This window comes from Crassostrea angulata, chromosome 6 (genome assembly GCF_025612915.1).
Source record: "Crassostrea angulata isolate pt1a10 chromosome 6, ASM2561291v2, whole genome shotgun sequence".
Taxonomy (NCBI): Eukaryota; Metazoa; Mollusca; class Bivalvia; order Ostreida; family Ostreidae; genus Magallana; species Magallana angulata.
The window spans coordinates 53,755,090-53,778,323 of NC_069116.1; the positions used below are offsets into that span (position 1 = coordinate 53,755,090).

Consider the following 23,234-nt stretch of genomic DNA (forward strand, 5'->3'; position numbering starts at 1 on the left):
AGTGGTTCTTGAGAAGAAGATTTTTAAAGACATGCACCCTATTTTCACTGTTTCGTATTAAATTATCTCCCCTTTAAAAAGGGTTGTACCCTTTATTTTAACAATTTAGAATCCCCTTTTCATAAGGATGCTTTGTACCAAGTTTGCTTAAATTTGGCCCAAAGGTTTTTGAGAGGAAGTCAAAAATGTGAAAAGTTTACAGATGGACGGACAGACAGACGGACGGACGGACGGACGGACGGACGACGGACAACGGGTGATCAGAAAAGCTCACTTGAACCTTCGGTTCAGGTGAGCTAAAAAAAAGGAGAGAAAAAAAAAAATTATAATCGTCACAAATCACAATAACAATGGCAAACTTAATTAAAATCCTTGGAAGCAGTGGATTAAATTGGCGTGGCTTTGCCTTTAGCGTAAATTTTTGAAAGTGACGCTCAACAAGGATACAAGAAGGTAAAAGGGGGCCCTGATAAATTTGATTGGCTGATAAAAGTTGTTGTTATATAATAAGAGAAATGATTGGATAATTGAACTTATTATTTAGAATTATAAATTAGCAAATTTTGATTGGCTGAGGGATACCCCCCCCTAGGTGGCGATAGCAATAGGGGCCTAGGGGGATATCCCTATTGCTGGTCGAAGGTCAAAACAATGGGCTAATTTGATTGGTCAAATACTAAGAATTATTAAATAACTTATGCCAGATACGGGGCCACAAAACAAAACCCAAAGAGGAGACGAGGGGCCACAATAAATCCAAGATGGCGCTGGTCCTATCATTCACAGAAATTAATAAATATTAAACAAAGTTTAATCACACATTAATTTCTTATCTATCTGGATACTATAGCAGTAAAAACAATAAAAGACCAGTTTGGGCAAATACCATGATTTATTAGATATGGTAATGAAGACAAGCATTAGAATCATGGTAAATCTCCAATGCCCAAACTGGTAGTAGGGGTAGAAACATATGTACACAACACATTATTAACAATACATGCACACTGAAAACTGTAACTTTAGGGACTGATAGTCCCAAACTGATGGCACGGAGACGAATGATTATGCCTTACGGTGTGGTACCACATAAAGGAAAGCTAGGGAGGCGGAATAAGAACACACGGCTAACTGCATACAAAACACCAGCATCATGGGAATAGACGCACGCTGAATGGGTCGAATGTTTAGTCACTGTCAGGGTAAATCCCTGTTCTGGTTGGTTCATGGAGCACATATCGACACCAATGTTAGCAACAACACATATTGTTCCTCCATTGCCAGGGTAGTTGAAGTCTTTAGCTTGGCTGGCTAGTGGGACAAGTCGGAACAGACTCGGTAGAATTAGGATATTCTGTTGTCTGGACGGAAGTAATGGTATAGCGGTAGTGTCTGAATCTCCTCAGCAACCCTCACATTAAAATGTTTTTGGTACACACATAAACATGGAACAGCACATGATACAAATAATACATATAAGAAAACAATATAAATTAAATGGAGACAGGTATGGACCCATGGCAAGATTATGTGGGGGTGGGGAAACGACGTAACATTTCTGACCCTAATCGCTCTGCTACTTGCACACGGAAAGAGAGGGAAGGATCTAGATACAACTGATAAGCATCTGACTCCAATCCCCCTGAGATTTTATAAGGTCTGGTGGGAGGCCACAATCAAGGGCAAAGGAGGCTCCCCCCCTTCGAAAGCTGTGTCCCGAATATTTGGATGGGTCTAAACCAATTTGAGACAAACATGATTTAAGCATTTGTAGGAAAGTTGCGTAGCTCAAAATGTGATTTTTTGAATCTAGTATGTACATAAAGGCTGGACAACAAGGGAGATTGGTGGGGTTTAGCATGAAAACCAAACGGAGTATGCAACTAGGGCAGAATGGGGACTTAGGAATATGCGGCAAAGGAACTAAGAGAGACCTTTGCATATATTGAATGGTTTTAGACCATGTAACTACTATAACTGCCCCTGTTTTTGAAAAACGTACATTATTCCTAGACATATGCTTACTGGGGTCAAATTGTTCCCAGGATGGTGCTAAGAGGTTAGACTTCCTGAAAAAGGAGAAGAAGCCAACCAAGCAAGCTGCCCAAAAACACAAATGCTTGGGGTTGCCAAAATTTAAGATGTTAAATATCCTGTAGAGGATGTTAGGGGTAATGGGCAACTTCCTAACTGTCTGAGCTCCCAGGACACGCTTTGTGCCCTTTAGTAAGCTACTGATATAATATGAATCTAATGGGTTTGCCAACCCAGCCTCCAAATGCAGGAGGCGAACTACTGACAAGTAGTTCCTAATAAAGTTGAAAGAAAGCTTATAAGATAATAAGGCAATAAAACGAGCTAAATTTACAGGGGTGATAGGCACAAGTGGAATTCCTTTTGAATTACAGAAGTGCAGGTAAGGCTGGAGATACGAAGAGTAAGTTTTCTTTGTGGAATCAGCCAGAACACTACTGCGGAGCAAATTCACCCTGGTGTCTAATACAGCTGTGCAGGGAGGATTGGTGCCTGCGGAGTAAAGACGAAAGGGTTTTGTAAGAAAAATGTGACTGTAGTCTATCCGAGGGTGTACCTCTAAAATGGTAATGTTGTAAGAGGCGTGCAAAATTTGCCTTGTCATCGAGTCTTGATAGAAAATCAGCCTCTTTGTTCTCTATACCTGGCACATGGTGTGCTACAAATCTAAAGTTATAGATGGCAGACAACCAGAAAAGACTTCTGAGGCATTTCAGAAGGGTACTGTTTCGTGACGAGCACTTGTTTATGCTAGCAACTGTCGCGGAGTTGTCAGCAAAGAAGGAGACTGTATGATTAGCCCAATAGGGTGCCCAGCGATGGGCCGCTATCACAACTGCGAGAATTTCTTTCTCATTAATGTGGCACTGGGATGCTGAGGGAAGATCTGTATCCCAACAGCAGTGGAACCAATCCCCCTCCCAAAGGCCCCCCGCCCCTGATGTACAGGCATCGGTGTATACTGGGGTGATGGGGTTTTTATGCAGTAGAAGGGATTTGCCATTGAAGGTTTCTAAGAACCTGTGCCACCAAGCAATGTCTTGGTGGGTTTCATGTGATAAGCGTATCTTGTGCATTTTGTGCTGTAACTTGCAAAATGCATTAATAATATGGCGCAGGAATACTCTTCCGCCATAGACCACTGAGGCTGCCCAGTTTAACTTCCCTGCAAGGGATTGAAGCTGCTGTTTAGAAGCGCGCTTACGTTGCATGAATGCCTCAAGCTCAGATCTGAGCTCATCAAGTTTTCCCTGAGGCAAGCTCAATTGCATCTTAGTACTACAGATTTCTATGCCTAAAAACACTATTTGCTGTGTAGGGTCTTCAACTTTTTTCCAGTTGATATAAAAACCCAGTTTCCCTAGTAACTGTAAAAGTGTAGCCAAAGCCTCAGCACACTTGGATTTAGAATCTTCACAGATGAAAAAATCATCAAGATATGCTACAATGGTGAAACCCCTGCGGGCCATCATCCTTCCAACTGCCTGGGAGAGACGATGAAAGATGCCTGGGGCTTCCTTAGAGCCAAAGGGCAATTTAGTGTCATAGAGATAAGTTACCTGGTTGTTAATAAACCACTTTAAACCTGTGACTCTTTGGCTTTGCTTGCTAATGGGGACAGATCGATAAGCTGATTTAAGATCAACTTTAGCCATGTAACAGTTAGGATTGACTAATTTTTTAGCATCGTCCAATGACTGGTACTTAAACTTGAAAGTATTTGGGACATAATCGTTAACAGCCAAACCTTTAGGTTGGCTGCAGTCATGAATGATGCAAATGCCTCCGTCAGACTTTGGAATGATACCTATAGGGCTTACTATAATAGGTGGGGAAGGTGCAAGGACATAATTGCCTTCTGCTATTTCTGCTAGAATTTGATTAGTTGCTTTATCAAAAAGATTAGCATTTTTTGATGATGAGGAGTGGTTGTCAATTTCTACACGCTTGGGTGAAAGACTAGGGTCTATAATATGAAAGCCATTTTGAATACCATTTAAGATGAATTCCTTATCTTGGTCAAGTTGCAGTTCTTTCTCCCAGGCAGGAAGAATGAGGCCAGCAGGTTTTACTGGCCGTTTTTTGTAGCAGAATGTTCAAATGCGGGGTGTTTCCCTGCACAGCCAGGAATAGAGCACACATGGGAGAATTTGCATAACCTTACTATACATCCCCTCCTAGAGTTGAAGCGTTTGCAAATTTCTAGACCTTGGGGTGTATGAGATGCCCGTGGTGGGAGAGAATTTAAAGGTTGACGTACCCCCCCCCCCCCCCCTTTGTTAGTTTGATGAGACCAGTTAGATGCAGTTTGCATGGTCATGGGCTTTGGTTTTAAGAAAACAGTCTGAATGTGGGGTACATCAGTGCCCCATCTGAACCTGTGCCCATGTTGCAACTTCCTGTATTCCCTGTCATAGAAGTATACTGATTTTATGTCATGGGTTGAGAATAACTGATAAATGCGTGTAGTATAGGACAGGTAGTCTAAAATTTGGTCTTGACCCAAACAATTTTCCTGGAGCAACTTTTGCAGGATGGCTAGATTAGCCACAGACCATTGTGAAACTGAAAGGGATTCTAATTTGGGTTTAGAAGGGCCTGATTTAAAAATTAATTGCCCATCGTCGTTATCAGAAATCACCCTTTCCGTGTGCAAGGAGCAAGAATTTACAAAATCTGCAATGTCATAATGATCTTTGCTAGAGCTTGTATTTAAAGACTTTAAGTAAATTTGGGGGTCCTGCCATGAGAACATACCGTTCATATTGCCACTTGATCCTGTCTGGGAGGGTTGCTGTTGGGTTTGTGCCCCGTTCAATTGGCCCTGAACGTTCCTTATGAATACGTCGTCGTCCCCAATGTTTTGAATGTTTGGCTCAGGGTCCACGTTCGTTTGCGGGTCCTGGTTACAGTGGTTAGCGTTATTTCCTGACGCCGCTTGGCCTCGCGGAAAGGTCTGTTTCAGGCTGTAAAGAAGCAGCTTTGTTTGGCCGATCGGAATGTTGGCCTCGCCGAGGTCGTCTTCGGAAAGGAGGGATAACGCCTCCATGCTGTCATACCCCAATTCTATCAGTCTGTCTGCTGTTTTGGGGGAAAGTTTTTTCATAGTTGCCCATTTTTTAACCGCAGCTTCACCGCGTGTGATTTCTACCTCGTTATCTGAGTCCGCCATTTTGTTTTTTACACACTAAGAATATTTTGAATATCGAGCACGACTGGGTCAACGCAGTCTAGTCAAAACGCGGCAAGGACAGAGTAGAGCACACGGGGATTGAAGTAAATTCCTCCGGGAAGCAAAACAAACATCCGCAGCACATAGCCGAACAGTTTAAGGAAATGATCCAGAAAGCGTTTTGGCGGTTAAATTCTGCTTCTTCGATCACGGACACAAGGCGAACTTTTCTTCGTCATACAAGACATACCATGAGGGAATACTTAGGAACTCTCGTAGGAATAGCGAATCCATAATGTCCGAGATCAAAAAAAATTATAATCGTCACAAATCACAATAACAATGGCAAACTTGATTAAAATCCTTGGAAGCAGTGGATTAAATTGGCGTGGCTTTGCCTTTAGCGTAAATTTTTGAAAGTGACGCTCAACAAGGATACAAGAAGGTAAAAGGGGGCCCTGATAAATTTGATTGGCTGATAAAAGTTGTTGTTTTATAATAAGAGAAATGATTGGATAATTGAACTTGTTATTATTTAAAATTATAAATTAGCAAATTTTGATTGGCTGAGGGATACCCCCGCTAGGTGGCGATAGCAATAGGGGCCTAGGGGGATATCCCTATTGCTGGTCGAAGGTCAAAACAATGGGCTAATTTGATTGGTCAAATACTAAGAATTATTAAATAACTTATGCCAGATACGGGGCCACAAAACAAAACCCAAAGAGGAGATGAGGGGCCACAATAAATCCAAGATGGCGCTGGTCCTATCATTCACAGAAATTAATAAATATTAAACAAAGTTTAATCACACAAAATGGCAACTCGATCTGCACATGAGTTTTACCATTCGAGTTCGATAAGCATGTTTGAGAGAAAGTCAGCAGCAAGTAAAGCATCAGCATCAGTAGTACAAAATGTTTTTTGAATATTGAGGTACATATAATAAAATTAATGGTTCTACAGACTGAGTTACAAAATCATTTTCTTCACAGATCAGTCCAAAATTGAACAAATTCATGCATTTCCATGGTTGTACAGTTTTCCTATTCCTAGCAGAAACTCACCACACATGCTTTAAAGTTTATTAATTTATACTGATTTAGTGACATTCATTATTATATAAGCATACCAAAACTATCTGTATACATTAAAAAACGTAGCTGAAGATCTAGTGATCTGTACTCTGCTCTGATGGACAATTCTAGTTGCTTGTCGTATGTCAACTCATAGTAGAAGATATGCAGCTATTATTGATGTAAAACAATTTTAAAATAATAAATGTTGGATATCTGTCAAAGTCTCCTCTGAATTTTGGACTAGTCCTATTCTAAGTAATTAGACTTTGACCCGTGTGTGCACGGGTTGACATTGCATATGATATCGGACATTTATAAAATAGATACATCGACAAATCGTATTGTTGACATATACATAACCAATCTTTAAGCCTACAATAATGCTATTAATTTCACTATACTCTGCTTAGTTAGAATAATCTTATTATGGACAGGCCTTCACCACAGTTAAAAATGCCTCCCATATACCCGTAATGTAGCAAAAAAACTTGCAGAATCGCTCTGAAACGATTTTGGAGAAAAATTAATGACGCTGCATTGAAAATAACAGTCAAATTTATTCATAACAAACCACTTTAAGGCTGTAAATCCTTTCATCTAAAAATTTAATTCCTATTAATGAAAATTTTAACACTTTTTTACCAACGTTTTTTACTCGCTTCAAATTTACACACCATGTTGACATTCATAACTCTCAGGTTTTTTCATATTAAATGCTAAGTTAAGAGTCATCTCCTGTATTTTCTTTGATGAACAAAATATATAACAAATTTTTAATGAAAATATACATATGTTTGCATTATCGTTTCTGAGTTTATCCATGCAAATGTGATATTGTGGAAACATAAACTAAAGTGCCTCCTGTGATTTTAGGTGAATGTAATGCACATGTGCAAGATTGTAAAATCCAAAAAATCCAGATGATTTCCGGATTTTTTTTAAAGGAATTTTCGTTGATTATTAATTAGCTAAGCTTGATTGAGAAAAAATAAAAACAAATTGGTAATCTTTAAGTACCCATGATGTTTAAAATATATAAAACAAAAGACAGTATTCTTCCAATTTCTCAGCATTAAAGCCCAAAAATTCGAGTCTATTATTCTAATATAGTAGTATAGATGCTGGAAAAATTGCCCAAAATTTGACTGCTTGTTTGATGTAAATTGGATGACTTAAAATCAATTTCTTGCCCGCTTCAACATTTAACTATGGGCAATCTTCTAACCCTCTACTATTACAAAACGTTTGTTTTTTACCTTTACTTGATTTAAATCCCAATAAAATATCAAGTTGTTGATTTGAACTGCATACAGTAATGATTTACTTAAAATCATACATGTAGCGCAATGGGTGTAGCTTTATTCTACTTGCCCGCATGTCCTGATTTTGAATACCGCAGGGACTTTTGTTTTTATGAATTATATAGAGGAGTTTCAATAGTTGATTTTCCCCAAAAAATTGATTTTTTTTTTCTATCATTTACAAGTCAAACACATGCTAGAATTCTCTATCTTTAAGTAACTTAGAAGTTCAAGCTTTTATGCATAACTTTTTCCAAAGGTGTTGAGGACCCTTTAAAAGTACTGTAGAAGCAGAAATATTCATTGAGGATTTAATTTCGTTATTTTCTTTGGCAGTATAAATCAACAAATTTAAATCCATGACAAATTTTTAACTCAAGTATTTTAATACATGAGATAATGATATGACGAAATTAAATGAAAAACAATGAAATTTTGACCCAATGAAAATATGTGCTTCTACAGTAAAGCTGAACCTCGGAATCTTGAACACCGATATCTCGTATACAATAGATATGTCCAAGTGATTTTTAAAGTTTCTCCACCCTTGATGTTTTGATGGTTAAATCCGTGTGATATATTTTAAAATTTGAAGATTAATATGTAAACATTCAAATTGAACTTAAGTATTGGTATGTTGCAAATATTTTGTCGATGCTGTAGGAGCAGCGAGTGAGTAACACAGGTACAATATCAAGGCAATTATAGCGACTACTGCTCTCCAATCAAAGATCACATTTTTTTTACTGATATAATAATTACCGTAAAAGCAATTTTTTTTAAAAATTAATCGCAATCATTTATTTTATGTATTTTAACATTTTAAGGCCATTTATACTTGCCAGTATGGAAGCTATCACAATTAGAGTGTATTTTGATACAATTTTTCAATCATGAATAGGTACAGTTTAGCAACATAAAACGTCTATAACTTTTAAAATAATGGTTCAAACTCATTGAAAATTGGTACGTTTGTAACTCATTATATCTCCTATCGAAATTTGCAAAGAAGTGTTTACCTTGCCAGGTAAAAAATAATGAATTGTAGTCTCTGTCAACTGTTCCTATGTACGGTTTTATCAGTTTTCATTAAATTCAGCGATTTCAACTCAAAATACTCTCTATCGTTAAACATTAGTGTCATTTCACTTTACATTGCTTAAAATGTGTTAAACACAAGTTAAATCAAGAAATATTGGCAAAACCATGCATCACATAACACTTATATTATAACCGATAACTGTAAAATATTCCGGAATGCTCACTATGATGTCATGCGACAATCGAAAGACATTAAGTCCCAAACATTTAAATTTTTAAGTATTTCATCCAATAAGATCAATCAAATATTTCTTAGCATGAAAAAATATGCCACATAAACCTTTAAGTATTTCACCCTTGAAATCTCAAAGTTTTTAAGCAGTCCCATCTAGTTCGAGATAACAAGGTTTGACTGTATATGTCTTGCCATCGTTATAGTGAATTACTTTATAAAAGGAGGCTGGGTGGTCAACAAAATAACCTCAGGTCCTTCTTAACTGTTGATAGATGTTTGTTTGGCTATAAACTATTATTCTGTAAAAAAAAAAAAAAAAAAAAAAAAAAAAAAAAACCCATAAATTTAAGCTTTGGAATTTGAATATTTTTCTCTTTATTAAACAGAGCTCTCCTTCTTCAGGAGATTGCTATGAGCTTAAAAATGGCCATGACACTCCAGCCCCCTTAAAAAAAAACATAATGAAAATAACAAAGTGTAATTTCAGAAACAACTTCTAAAGTATAGAATAATTTATGAGAGATTTAAAGTCAAAGGGTAATAACTCTTCGGAAAGTAGGTTAAATTATAATGCTTTTAAAAGAAAACTTGATTTTCTCACATGTAAACTAATTCTTTCCCCTGATTCATACATGCCAACCTTCCTCATCTATTCGGGATTCTCCTGATTTGATGCATCAATTCCAATTTGCCGATCGGGATATGAAAATTTTACAGAAATCCTGATTTCATAAATATTACAACAAGATACTCCGATTTCCAACATGAATTTTATACTTTGCGCTGCTTCTTTGTGGCCAGCCAATCAGAAATTGGGCTTGAATGTTTAACCGATGGCACATGTCCTGATCAGAATGTGTGAATATTCTAGTTTACCTTTGTTGGGGTGCATGTTAATTGATTGGAGTAAACTAGAGGCATTCTCTGATATCTAATAGTCGGGATGCATCATATACACAGAGAACAACCTAGGTGATTGAAGTTAACTGTTTCAGACAAAGAACTAATGAAGCAACTGACACCTTGGGGTCATGATTTTTACAACTTTGAATCTACACAACTAGAGGATATTGTTTCCATATAAGTTTCAGCTTTCCTGGCCAAATGGTTCCTATGAAGATTTTTAAAAAATTTTAAAATTTTTTTGAATAATTCCTCATTATTTCCCCTTGAAAAAAAGGTGTGGTTCCTAATTTTCACCATTTTGAATCCCTTTTGCCTATGGGTGCTTTGTGCCAAGTTTGGTTGAAATTGTCCCAGTGGTTCAGAAGATTTGAAAATGTGAAAAGTTGATATACAGATGGGGAGACAGCTGAACAGACAGATGACTAAAGATCAGAAAAGCTTACTTTCAGCTCAGGTGAGCTAAAAAAAGTGTTTGAATTTGCAAAATGTAGTATTTGTTAAAGCAAATTGCTCCTGGCTCATTACTTATTACTTTCATATTACTTAGTGAAAGTATGACCGTTGATTAAGGAAGTCATCGTATTAAGTTTATACGTGTACTTTCAGAATATCGTAGAAAATTAAAAGAGTATTAATAAGGATTATTTAATTTTTTTTTACTTTATAAAATGATCAAAATATTTAAGAGCAGATAGATACATTTTCTTCCTTAACTACTTATTAGTTTTTTTATTTTTGAAAAATCTATTATATTTATTGTTCGATATTACACCAGTTGGTGGCATACTTGCCAACCTCCAACATGTGAAAATCTGGTCATGACCAGATTTGGAAAGTAAAAAATCTGGTCATAGTGCGTAACGCGCTTACGACATATTTACCATGCATTTCATAGGTATATACAATAGAAATATGTGTTAAAAACTTATGTGTAATGCTTTATTGCAAAGAAGCATTTTAACTAACAGTTGCTGATTTTGAATTTTGCAAAGTGATCTGACACAGAAAATGGTAGTTTTGTGTTCAGCTAAAAAAAATGCAAAAAGAGTTTCTGCTACATTAACCTTGCTTTTGAACTCTGTAAATGATGGCATGAAAGTTGTAAGTGACTTGGAAGAGTAATGTGTATTAAAAAGCATCCTATACATGACTTAGCGTTTTTGAATGTTTAGTCAGATCATTTTGGGCACAAAATCCAATATTCAAATGTGCGTTATATAGAACATAAAAGCCTCGTTTTGTACTCGATTACTTTGTTTTACTTATGGGATTTCATTTCCCAGATATGTTGATAGATACAAAAATATTGTTTTCTTTTTGTTGGTTTTGATTCCGCTGGCCCCGATAAAGACCTTTTCTTATTGGAAGCCATCACACTTAATGATTTAAACCTTCGCTTAGTCAAAACAACTCACGATAATAATTACACATAATGTGTCTGTTATAGCCATCGGCATTGTTTACGTGTTACGTAAATCCAAGCTCAGCTTGGGTTCATAACTGGAAGTCAAACGCGCAACGTAATTTACGAACCAAATCCGGAAATCGGGAGATTTTCGGGTTGTTCGACAAAAATCGGGTGAAAAGCATGACCCGCCGGGTCATAAAAAATAATCGGGTGAAGGGTTGAAAAATCGGGTGCGACCCGACGAAATTGGGTCAGTTGGCAAGTATGGTTGGTGGAATGAACTATATGGGAAGAAGATTTTATTAAAGAAATGCCTATAGTTGTGAAGAATAAAATTGTGCTTCAATGCGCTCAATTCCTCAATTTAAAACATTCAAAAATTTAACTTGTCTTCCCCATTATAAACGACTGTTGTTTACCTGGCGTATTAAACTCCCATGACTTTGTAATCTTACTCACTTGATTGATGAATACACTTGAATGAAAATTGTTGTCACGTGACATGTAAAAGAGCTATGATAGTCAATGTATTGACAGGCATATCACTGTATTTTACTAAGACCCACCCATTATTTTCAACTTATTCAAAACAACAAATGGCTACAAACCAGGATGATTTTACGCTGTAATATTTTCTTAGGAAGAGTGATACATGTAATGCCTTTATCCCCATAACAAAATGTGTCAGAACTATGGAAACTATAGAAACTGTTTTAACGGTGTCATTTTTATTCACTCGTGTTTGAAAACTATCAAAATTAATGTGGAATTCATATAATTCTGAATCATCGTATAAAGAGGGGGCCCCAGAAAGTAGTTACAGCATATCATTTTTTGTACAAGTATTTCACATTCAGCAAGACATTTCTAAATAATGTATGATCAACCAAAATTTCAGCATCAATCATAGAATTATAAGCAAAATACAGAGCTCACAATTTCACTTATTTTTTTATTTGCTATTTCCTATTCAGCATCTAAAATGTAAACAAAAAAATGTCCTCAGATTCGGTACAAAGCACTGTATCTTGCTTATAATTTGAAGCTTAACACTTACCGTATTATTCCGACGATTAGTCGGTATTTTTTTTCTCTGAAGCAGAGCACCCGACTTATCGTCTTGTTCGACTTGTCGTAGGCTCCAGGTCAAAAAATTGTTAAAAATAGCATTTAAAATCTTGAGGTCAAAAAATTGTTAAAAATAGCATTAAAAATCTTGGTTTTAATCATCTTGAGTTGGCTGTGTGATTGAAAATTACGTTGTTGAATTCACTGTTCATCTTTAATAATTATCATTTTCACTCATCTATTAACACTTAAATACATAATAATAACAACAGTTATTAAACAAGAGGCCCATGGGCCACATCGCTCACCTGAGGAACAATAGGTATGATAAAGTCAGCTTAATGGAGTCATAATACAATCTGGACAATGTACATTAATACATGTAGATCCTGTATAAATAAAATCCATTTTTCCCCCTTGGAACTCGGATAGCCCTGATTGCTGAAAATATTTACAAGAGCAGACTTTAATCACCGCTCCTGCACATATATAGGGACTCAACGTTATGCAGGCAGGGATGACCGCACACCTACGCAACTCAACAGGTACCAACGTTAATGCAAGCAGAGATAACGCAAGCAGGGATGACCTCACACTTGCGCCAACAGCTCAACCTAACGCAGGGAGTGCCGCACACTTGCACTAGAAAGGCCAGAACACCAGCAGGGATGACCATACACTAGTGCTCCGCCGCAACCACCACCAATACAAGCAGGTATGACCACACACTTGTATCAATGCGATACAGGGCAGAAATGACCGCACATTCTGTATAGTTGGTTAGAAAAACACGAAGACTAGAAAGAGCAGGGATGTCGACACCCTCAATCTCTCCGTACCTGTTCAAGTTTAACCCCAAACAGTCACTTGTTGCAATGCAATAGACACTGTCCCTATATATGTGCCAGCCTAAAATAATTCATAGTATCTAAAAATTGGAAATCAAAAATAAACAAACTAATCCAGCCTAACCCAAAACTACTTATGCAGAACAACTTATATACATTGAATATTTATTATTGTATAAAAATAATCATCACATTAATTGGTTAACAGTGGATGCATTAATTAAAATAATCAAGAATCAATAAATCAAGGGCAATAACCCAAAACAGTAATACAAAAAGATTCTAATGAAAAAATAGCTGCCTGCTTCAATTTTATAGTCATATCACATGTTGAGTATTGCAGTTCTCAAAAAGATCCTTTACAATTGTTTATATATGGGATATTTAGCTACATCAAACTTTGAACCTTCTTGTGAGGCCGAAAAAATGTCCTGGAGCCAAAGTCTTAACAATTAAAAAGAATCATCTTGCTGATTAGTTTCTGAGAAGAAGATTTTTAAAGATTTACTCTTTATTCCTATGTAAAACTTTAACACACCCCCCCCCCCCCCCCATGTGGCCTCACCCTACCCCCAGTGGTCATGATTTTCACAACTTTGAATCTACACTACCTGAGGATACTTCCCACAAGTTTCAGCTTTCCTGGCTGATTAGTTTCTGAGAAGAAGATTTTTAAAGATTTACTCTATATTTTCCTATGTAAAATTTTAACACCCCCCCCAATGTGGCCTCACCCTACCCCCAGGGATCATGATTTTCACAACTTTGAATCTACACTACCTGAGGATGCTTCCACACAAGTTTCAGCTTTCCTGGCTGATTAGTTTCTAAGAAGAAGATTTTTAAAGATTTATTCTATATATTCCTATGTAAAACTTCGACCCCCCATTGTGGCCCCACCCTACCCCTGGGGGTCATGATTTTCACAACTTTGAATCTACACTACCTGAGGATGCTTCCACACAATTTTCAGCTTTCCTGGCTGTTTAGTTTCTGAGAAGAAGATTTTTAAAGATTTACTCTATATATTCCTATGTAAAACTTCGACCCCCCATTGTGGCCCCAACCTAACCCCAGGATTTATGATTTTCACAACTTTGAATCTACACTACCTGAGGATGCTTCCACACAAGTTTCAGCTTTCCTGGCTGATTAGTTTCTGAGAAGAAGATTTTTAAAGATTTACTCTATATATTCCTATGTAAAACTTCGACCCCCCATTGTGGCCCCAACCTAACCCCGGGGGTCATGAATTTCACAATTTTGAATCTACACTACCTGAGGATGCTTCCACACAAGTTTCAGCTTTCCTGGCTGTTTAGTTTCTGAGAAGAAGATTTTTAAAGATTTACTCTATATATTCCTATGTAAAACTTCGACCCCCCATTGTGGCCCCACCCTACCCCCGGGGGTCATGAATTTCACAACTTTGAATCTACACTACCTGAGGATGCTTCCACACAAGTTTCAGCTTTCCTGGCTTTCTGGTTCTTGAGAAGAAGATTTTTGAAAATTTCTCGAAATTTTTCATTAATTTCTAATTATCTCCCCTTGAAAACCGGTGTGGCCCTTAATTTTCACAACTTTGAATCCCCTTTGCCTAAGGATGATTTGTGCCAAGTTTGGTTGAAATTGGCCAAGTAGTTCTTGAGAAGATGTTGAAAATGTGAAAAGTTTACGGACAGACGGACGGACGGACGGACGGACAGACGGACGACAGACAAAATGTGATCAGAATAGCTCACTTGAGCTTTCAGCTCAGGTGAGCTAAAAATGTAACATTGTCTTTACTCAATCAAAAGTTTTACCGTTCCGTTTTTATAAACACATCGTCACATGTTTCTATGTATCACTAGTAGGAAGATAACATTGCGCAGTAAAATTGAAACCAAATTTGAATGGAAGAAAATATTGCAGTAGGTCCGGGGGATGTTTTTTAAATTTAATTATTTTATTAGTAAAGAGTTGTTAGTGGAAAGTATAAATCAGAAATATTTTATGGTCAAATTCAATCTTAAAATACGTAATCGGCAATTATCAATACTACTGTTTATACAATAGGCTGACACCGGTTGTGTTAATAATCTAGCCCTAAGGCTGAGATCTTTACGGCAATTTCACTCCCTGTGTATATAAAGAGTACCGTTATTAGAGTGATTATAGTTCATTGATTAATTATTGTCCAGTTCTTTGATTATTGTTAGATAAATTTTTTGGAAATGTATGTATGTCGTATATCGTCATTATCAAGTCGTACAAATGATCGATCAATTTCGAACAGTGTCTATGTAAAACAATAGCGTGTAACTGCATTACTGGATACAAAGTAAACAAGTTTCATCAAATCATAGTAATTGCTAAGCTTTCTGCATTTGAGATCCCCTTTGAAGTCCGACACGAGACAGGTGCATGCCTATGACACCGGAAATTGTTAAACAAACATTGACCACGCGCCGAGTCAACAGGTGGCTGGTTACGTAATGGCGAATACACTGGCGATAGTCAGAGTGGATAATTATTTTAATGCTTGGGAATAAAATATTACTGACAAAGTAAGTTTAGTTTTGCATAACACGCGATATCTGGAATTGTTTAAAATGCAAGCGACTATGTAGATGTTGCCGGTATTTGAAAATTTGATGCATAAGTATAAAGCGTAATTGTTTAAATGTTAATCATTAATAATAATTGGTAGCAATATCGGGGACATCGTGGCATCATACACTGATAATGTTATGCAGTTTTATATGCCAGTTTGGAGTGATAAGATCAACGTATGGTCTGAATCGACGTATCGTAGGATTTTGTTAAAATTTTGGCTAAAAATGAGCAATTCGACGAGTCGTCCGCATCGACGAGTAGTCGGGAAAATACGGTAAATATGGTTAGTAAATAGAAATTGTTAACAATCAAACAGAAGAGACATGCACTAAAATCAAAGAGCACAATTTATTTCAGTTTCGAAATGAATCATATATATACCTAGTATATATTTCCGTCAGCGATATTAAACTCTGTTTAAACTGAATTAACTCGAGAAAATTCTGAGCATTTCAACAAAACACATTGCATTATTCAACCATTACGCAAAAGATCATACCGAATTACCAATAAAATGAATTGTATTTTGGTATTTTGTTAATCCATCAAATTTGGCTTATTTGCACAGGTAAACAGTCAACTGTCTGATTTATCGAAGTCTATGTTTGATAAGATACGTAAAATTGGAAACAAGCTAACATAACACAACCGTCAAATGTAAAAACTGTCAACACATTAAAATATTTAACCTCAATTTACTTCACAAAATCAGCACCAATGTATCTTGCATGTTTCAAAGATTCCCTTTGCACTCAAAACAGTTGCACAACATTTGTCAAATCGACCCGTTTATCATTCAACATGGCTGCCTTAAACAAAGAACCTCACACCGTCCCCGTTAAGAAGTATGAAATACCGAAGCCGAAGTTTTAATCTGATCGAAACATGCATTTCCTTAATTATTATTTTCGTAATAACTCAGATTTGAAGCAGAATTAGCCCACAATTTTTGCAATTTATATTTTCCTTTCCATAAGGAATATTTATGCTGAATAACGTTGAATTTGACTCTTCTTTAGAAGATTTTTAAAAATGTACCTCCGTTTTTTTATATTTTCGAGATTTTCTCTGCTTTTGCAATTTATATTTGCCTTACCATAAAGATGCTTTGTGCCAAGTTTGGTTGAAATTGGTAAAACAGTTTAGAGAAGAAGTTCAAAATGTAAAAAGTTTACAGACAGACAAACAGACGGACGACAGACAAAATGTGATCGGAATAGCTCACTTGAGCTTTCAGCTCAGGTGAGCTAAAAAGGAAAATAAAACAAACAAGAGGCCCATGGGCCACATCACTCACCTGAGGAACAAAAGGTATGATAAAATCAGCTTAATGGAGTCATAATACAAACTATCTGGACAATGTACAAAATACATGTAGATCCTGTATAAATAAAATCCATTTTTCCCCCTGGATACTCTTATGTTTATAATCATTAGTCCCTTTTCTAACTGGATGATTTTATAGTCATATCACATGTTAAGTATTGCAGTTCTCAAAAAGACCCTTAACAATTGTTTATGTATGGGATATAAAGCTAAATCAAACTCTGAACCTTCTTGTGAGGCCGATGAATTGTCCTGAGGCCAAAGTCTTAACAATTATAAAGAATCATCTGGCTGATTAGTTTTTGAGAAGATTTCTAAAGATTTACTCTACATATTCCTATGTAAAACTTCCGACCCCCCCCCCCCCCAATTGTGGCCCTACCCTTCCCCGGGGGTCATGATTTTCACAACTTTGAATCCACACTACCTGAGGATGCTTTCAAACAAGTTTCAGCTTTCCTGGCTTAATGGTTCTTGATAAGGAGATTTTTGAAAATTTCTAAAAAAATTTCATTAATTTCTAATTATCTCCCCTTTAAAAAGGGTATGACCCTTAATTTTCATAACTTTGAACCCCCTTTGCCTAAGGATGATTTGTGCCAAGTTTAATTGAAATTGGCGTAGTAGTTCTTGAGAAGATGTTAAGATCAATTCTATGTAAGAATCAAAATTCGGTGGCCACGCATAGTCACGGATTTTCTTCATACTTGACAATTTGATAGACTTTGGTGAGTAAAAAAGCCTAACACCATTTGTTTGTTGCTATGTGGTCCCGTTGCCATGGTAACCGAGGGTAAAGATGTAAATATGGCATTTTAATGCTTATTTGAGAACATATTGTGAGTAATGTGCAGAACTTGGGGTTTCCAGGGTAGAATGTATTATTAAAAAAAGTTGTCATTTTTCAAATGAAACAAAAAAATTCATGGAGAAACGCATATTTTTAGAGCGTTTCCATGGTTACTAAACAGAAATTTTAAAATATGTTTTCTTCATCTAGTTTGAAAAAAAAGTGCAAATCTTGGATTTTTTGGTAAACACTATTATGATTGTGCAATTAAAACTTTAAATATGAAAATTGAGAACCGTTGCTATGGTAACAAGCTGAAGAATAAGGAAAATTATAATATTTTTAGGCATTTTTAAATGGATATCATTCAGATATAATGAATAAATTTATAAAATCAAATGGTGAGAAAAAATAAAGTATGTCCTTAACTTTAATGACACTTGAAAAAATTCTGAAATTTTCTAAAAATAACTGCCGTTGCTATGGACTTTTCAAAAAGTAAGAATTTCTGCCTGATTTTTTACGCAACTTAATTTTCCATAGCAACAACACTTCTCTGTTGCATAACAAAGGTTTTTGTGGTGTATAATGAAAATTTAGATATATTTTTACCTGTTCCAACTAAAACAATTGCAAAAAAATTCTAAAATCAGGAATGAAAGCATATCAAAATAATCTTAAATTTCTCAGTTTTTCTTAATATTTGGCCTTGTTGCCATAGCAACCGATGTCAATTTTCATGATAAAATATATATTGCATTGACATTTATATGGATGTAAAAATTTAACAGTTTCCCATTTGGGCTTATTAAAAAACCGCAGAAAACCGATTTCAAAAATTTGTAACGGTTTCCATGGTAACATTTTAAAAGTATTGGTTTCTCCATCAATTTTCTTATATAATTAAATAATTGAAAATAGGAAAAAGGCTGTTTTATGTCTTTGATAGTTTACATTAGTGGGCAAAACCTTCTAATATGGCTTCAAAGTAGGTAAGTTTTGCTATTTTCCCATCTTTAGCCTCGATTACCATGGCAACGGTTACCCCTAGCAACCAACTTTAAGTGGTTTTTTGCGTTTTACACCTAGGTGTGTCCATGTATGAAATATAAGGAAAATTGGTGACTATGCGTGGCCAGACCCTCTTATAAATCATTGATTCTTACATAGAATTGATCTTAAATATGTGAAAAGTTTATGACAGATGGATGGACGGACAGACAGACGACAGACAAAATGTGATCAGAAAAGCTCACTTGAGCTTTCAGCTCAGGGGAGCTAAAATACTAGACAACATTGAGATGGTGACCATCTCAAAGAGCCCCACTTAACCCTTAGGCTGCTACGCGCGACTATTGTCGTGCCGAAATTTGAGGTCCGCCACTGCTACACGCGACTATTGTCGTTTTTCCGAGAGCGAGTTATCTAAGGTTTCCCCAAGCCTCGCTTTGAACAAAAACACGATGGCTATTGTAAGGAATGAAATTTGATTTGTCAATTGATGTTTTCGGAAGGTTTCTAGAGTTTTCAAGAGTTTAAAATAAAGGCTATAGAGCAGTAAACTTCCGAGAAATGTTTTGAATTTGTAGCCAAAATGGCGAACGTAGAATGAAGCGACGAGACGAAAGTTTTGAACTTTTTTCACAGTGATAGCAAAGACGTAAATACTTTTGATGGATTTAATCCTGCAGTACATAACTTAGAAGATGTTGAATTATTGATTTATGTGTTTTTGATGGACTTTGTGCCAAGAAATGACCAAGAATTTGATGCCGATCTCAAGGTAGGCTGGTCGCGTGTTGATCCACCGCCATGGAATATCCCATTCACCAGAGAGGAAAAATTAAACACTAAAATGGAGGATTACGAACCTTTATCGTTTCTTAATTAATTTTTAATGATATGTTTATGGAAATTCTTGTTTAATTGATCAACATATATACCGAGAGACGTGAGCAGTCCGAGAATGTGAATCAGACCAACGTTAAAAACCATTGATAAAGTGTTTGATGTATTTCTTTATTTTTCAGTTATTTTGACCTATTAATTGTTTACCCAATGTTCAAAAATGATATGAATAAAAATGAATCTAACAATGTATGACTTATTCATATACTAAGGAACTTTTACAGTCATTTGGGTTCTAAAATATGACAATTGAAGAATGGAACAATAACATGCATTGATTTTAATTGATTTTCACATTTGAACGTACCTAGATTGATAAATACAAGTTAAAAGAAGAAAATGAGCATTGCATTGAAATCTTCAACATTTTCTCTTGCATTTAAATATAAGTTTGGTAACTGTAGCATAAATAGTTGCTGAGATATATGATTTTAAAACTCGATGGTCAATTACCATTAATTGTGATTAATTAATTCAGCAGTGGCGGCCATCTTGGCAAAAATTAATGCAGCAGCCTAAGGGTTAAATAATGGACAATAGGAAGAAAAGCATTTCAGAGAATTTTGCTTTGACCTTAACCTATAACTTAAAAATTTTCCAGCTGGCATAAAACTTTTAATTCAATCTAATTACCCCTTACATGCAGGCATTTTTGTTCAACCTGAGCAAGATTAAGCAAATGGGAGATAAACTATGGTCTAAAACTGATTATAAAGAGATCTGGTATGACCTTCACATTGACTTGGTTCAAATTATAAAGTCACTGCACACCATTAACCCAAAAGATCTGAAGAAGGAGCCAAATAGGGCCAAGTGGATAGTACATATATGCTCTGAAAAAAAGAATTTTGCAAGATCTAATATGACCTTGACACTTGACCTACAAACATCATTCAACGTCACTGCACACACTTTGATCGTAGGCACTCTGTGAGTGAAGTTTGATCCAGATTGGACCAAAGGGTGAAATGATATGCTCTTGACAAGGATTTTTTCTATTCAATTCTGCTATGACCTACACATTTGACCTTAAAACTTGGTTCAAGGTCACTGCACACTTTACCTAAAGGCACTCTGTAGGTGAAGTATGAGCCAGATTGGGCAAAGGGGAGAGAAGATATGCTCTGGAGAAGAGATCTCAGATAGACAGACGGACGGAAGGATGGATGGACGGACAGACAGACTGATCACTATAGGGTGTCCGCAAAGCAGGGCCCTAAGTAAGAATATGGTACTGTTTTGAACAAGTCACAATGCAAATGAAACGCTGCGCAAAAGTGTGCATAATTGAACTGTACTCAGCCTTGTTTGAGGGGCATGGTCAAGATTTTGGTCAAAAATTATTTTTTCGATTTAAATGTTTACAATGCTTCAGTAATAAATTTGAGGGTCATTTGTTGAGTTTTAAGCGAGTTACAGAGCTTACAATTCTTCGCGATGTAAACAAAGCTTTTGTTTACATTTTGAATGTTGAAGTGAAAATTCCAGTTTTAAACACAAAATGAATGTGTTAATCGTTAGGAACTGTTAATTCATGCTTAAAATGAATAAGAGGATAGACAAATCAGTTTGAAAAAGATTTTTACTGGTATATTGAATCTATGTAAACAAAAACAGGGCACAAGCCTTGTTTACAAGACGAAGAATTGCGAGCCCTGTATCTTATCTAAAACTCAACGACTGGCACCCAAATTTCATTTGATCATTAGAAATGCATTCATAAAGCATTGTAAATAATAATCAAAGTACTGAAGGGAGTTGATTTTATTGATTATCATTTATTCAAAATCAACGATATGTGATTTTGCATGGCAAGAAGTATCGGTAATCAAAATATTTCTGAGAAATTGTATGGATTCAGGCAAGATTGAGCTCTTGTCTTGTTCAACCAAACCCCTGGCTGTCTCCGTTTATCTACGACAAGCAAGAGAGACTCTGTTTTGTCGGATATTAACGGAGACAGCCAAGTGTCTGGTTGAATGAGAGACTACATTGAATTCTAGGGTAGGAATACATACGACTTTAAAAAATATCTTAACTGTTTGTACAATTTAAAATCTTACTATTTTCATGGTATTAATAAAAAAGTTTTCTTGAAAAACAATGCTTCAGAATACATAGCATCGAATTTACCGATTATTTTCAAGAACTAAGTGTTGTCAGCGGTTTTGATTTGTGCTTAGGTCCAAACACTGTTTCACTTTCGCTTTGCCCGAGTAAGTACATAGGAGAGTTGATTAAAATCAACTTCCAAAAAAAGAAAAATAAAATTTGACCAAAATCCTGACCATGCCCCTTTAATGTCAACAATTTACAATGATCAAATTCAAGAATGTGGCAAAACAAGGTAAAATTACACCTTATTCATTTTGTGTGAAATCGGCAAGCACTTTTTCATGGGAGCACTAAAATATTGAAGTTTTTGATACGTGTACCGCTTCAATCATATGCAAGTCATTCATTTTTAGAGTTTTAAGGATGAAACTGATTTTAAATGAAATTTCGGAGTTGATAGTTGCCAAGAAATCTTTACTACGACCAGACAGGCACACATGGGTAAAACAGTATACCACCTTTCCTCTGGGTATAATAAATATATAACAATGCAGTGTCCTATTCCCCCCTGAAAATGAATATCATCACTAGGAGGGGTTACTTGCTATATTCATTTTATCATTCTTTAGTTGTTTTCAATCTTGGCCTGCCAAATGACCCTTCATTAAACATTCATATGAAGTTGAACACAGATCTTTCTGATAAAGCATTGAGAGTTTAAGAAACCAGATGTGAGATTTTTCTAAAGAGAAACTCAATCCAAATGTTTCAGAGATAATATATATACGGCAATAAAACCATGGGCATACTATTATATTATCTTGGGTCAGACTAGGAATAAGAAACAAGCTATTAATTTCACTGGTCAAATCAAGTTATAACCAAACTCTTCAGTCCCTCGAATGTATTCATCCCCTGGTCAACCCATCAGACAGGATATATGGCCCAACCATCTTATTTATAATCAGCCATAAACAAGGTGATTATGCATACACCACATATCAACACAAAAATGAAAAAAGCAGCACTGGTTTTTATGAATCATAAAATTGTTGGGTGCAACCTCCTTCTCACTGAGAAGGCCAGACTTTCCCCTAGTCCAGGCACCGTGCGGCCCTATTCATTTCCTTGTCAGATCGGAGGCTCCTCCTATTTCTTCATCTGTCTGAGGACAGGCATTTATGGCTTAATCTTTGACCCTTTTTGACCTCAGCTGACCTGATCACTGTCCTAACATGGCCTCAAATGTCTTAGCTGTCACTCACGACAAATTACTAAACTGTTGGTGGACCCTACCACAGTCAGAAGGACAGTAAGACACTCCATGATTTCCTATTTCAGGAGTCTTATTTACCTGGTCTGATGGAAACAAGAACTTACACCAGTATCAGTCAAAATACATAACTAGAGTAGTCTTACATCTGGTCTGATAGATCATGGAGAGGAGGATTTTTAAAAAAAA

General features: G+C 36.1%; 1 protein-coding gene and 1 pseudogene across 1 annotated transcript in view; both read right to left on the bottom strand.

Annotated features, from left to right (window-relative positions):
• LOC128189753 (zinc finger transcription factor lin-29-like) overlaps nucleotides 1-23,234 on the bottom strand; it is a 143,031-nt gene that overhangs the window by 90,575 nt on the left and 29,222 nt on the right. The window lies entirely within an intron of this gene.
• LOC128187605 (uncharacterized) lies at nucleotides 1,527-9,141 on the bottom strand (annotated as a pseudogene).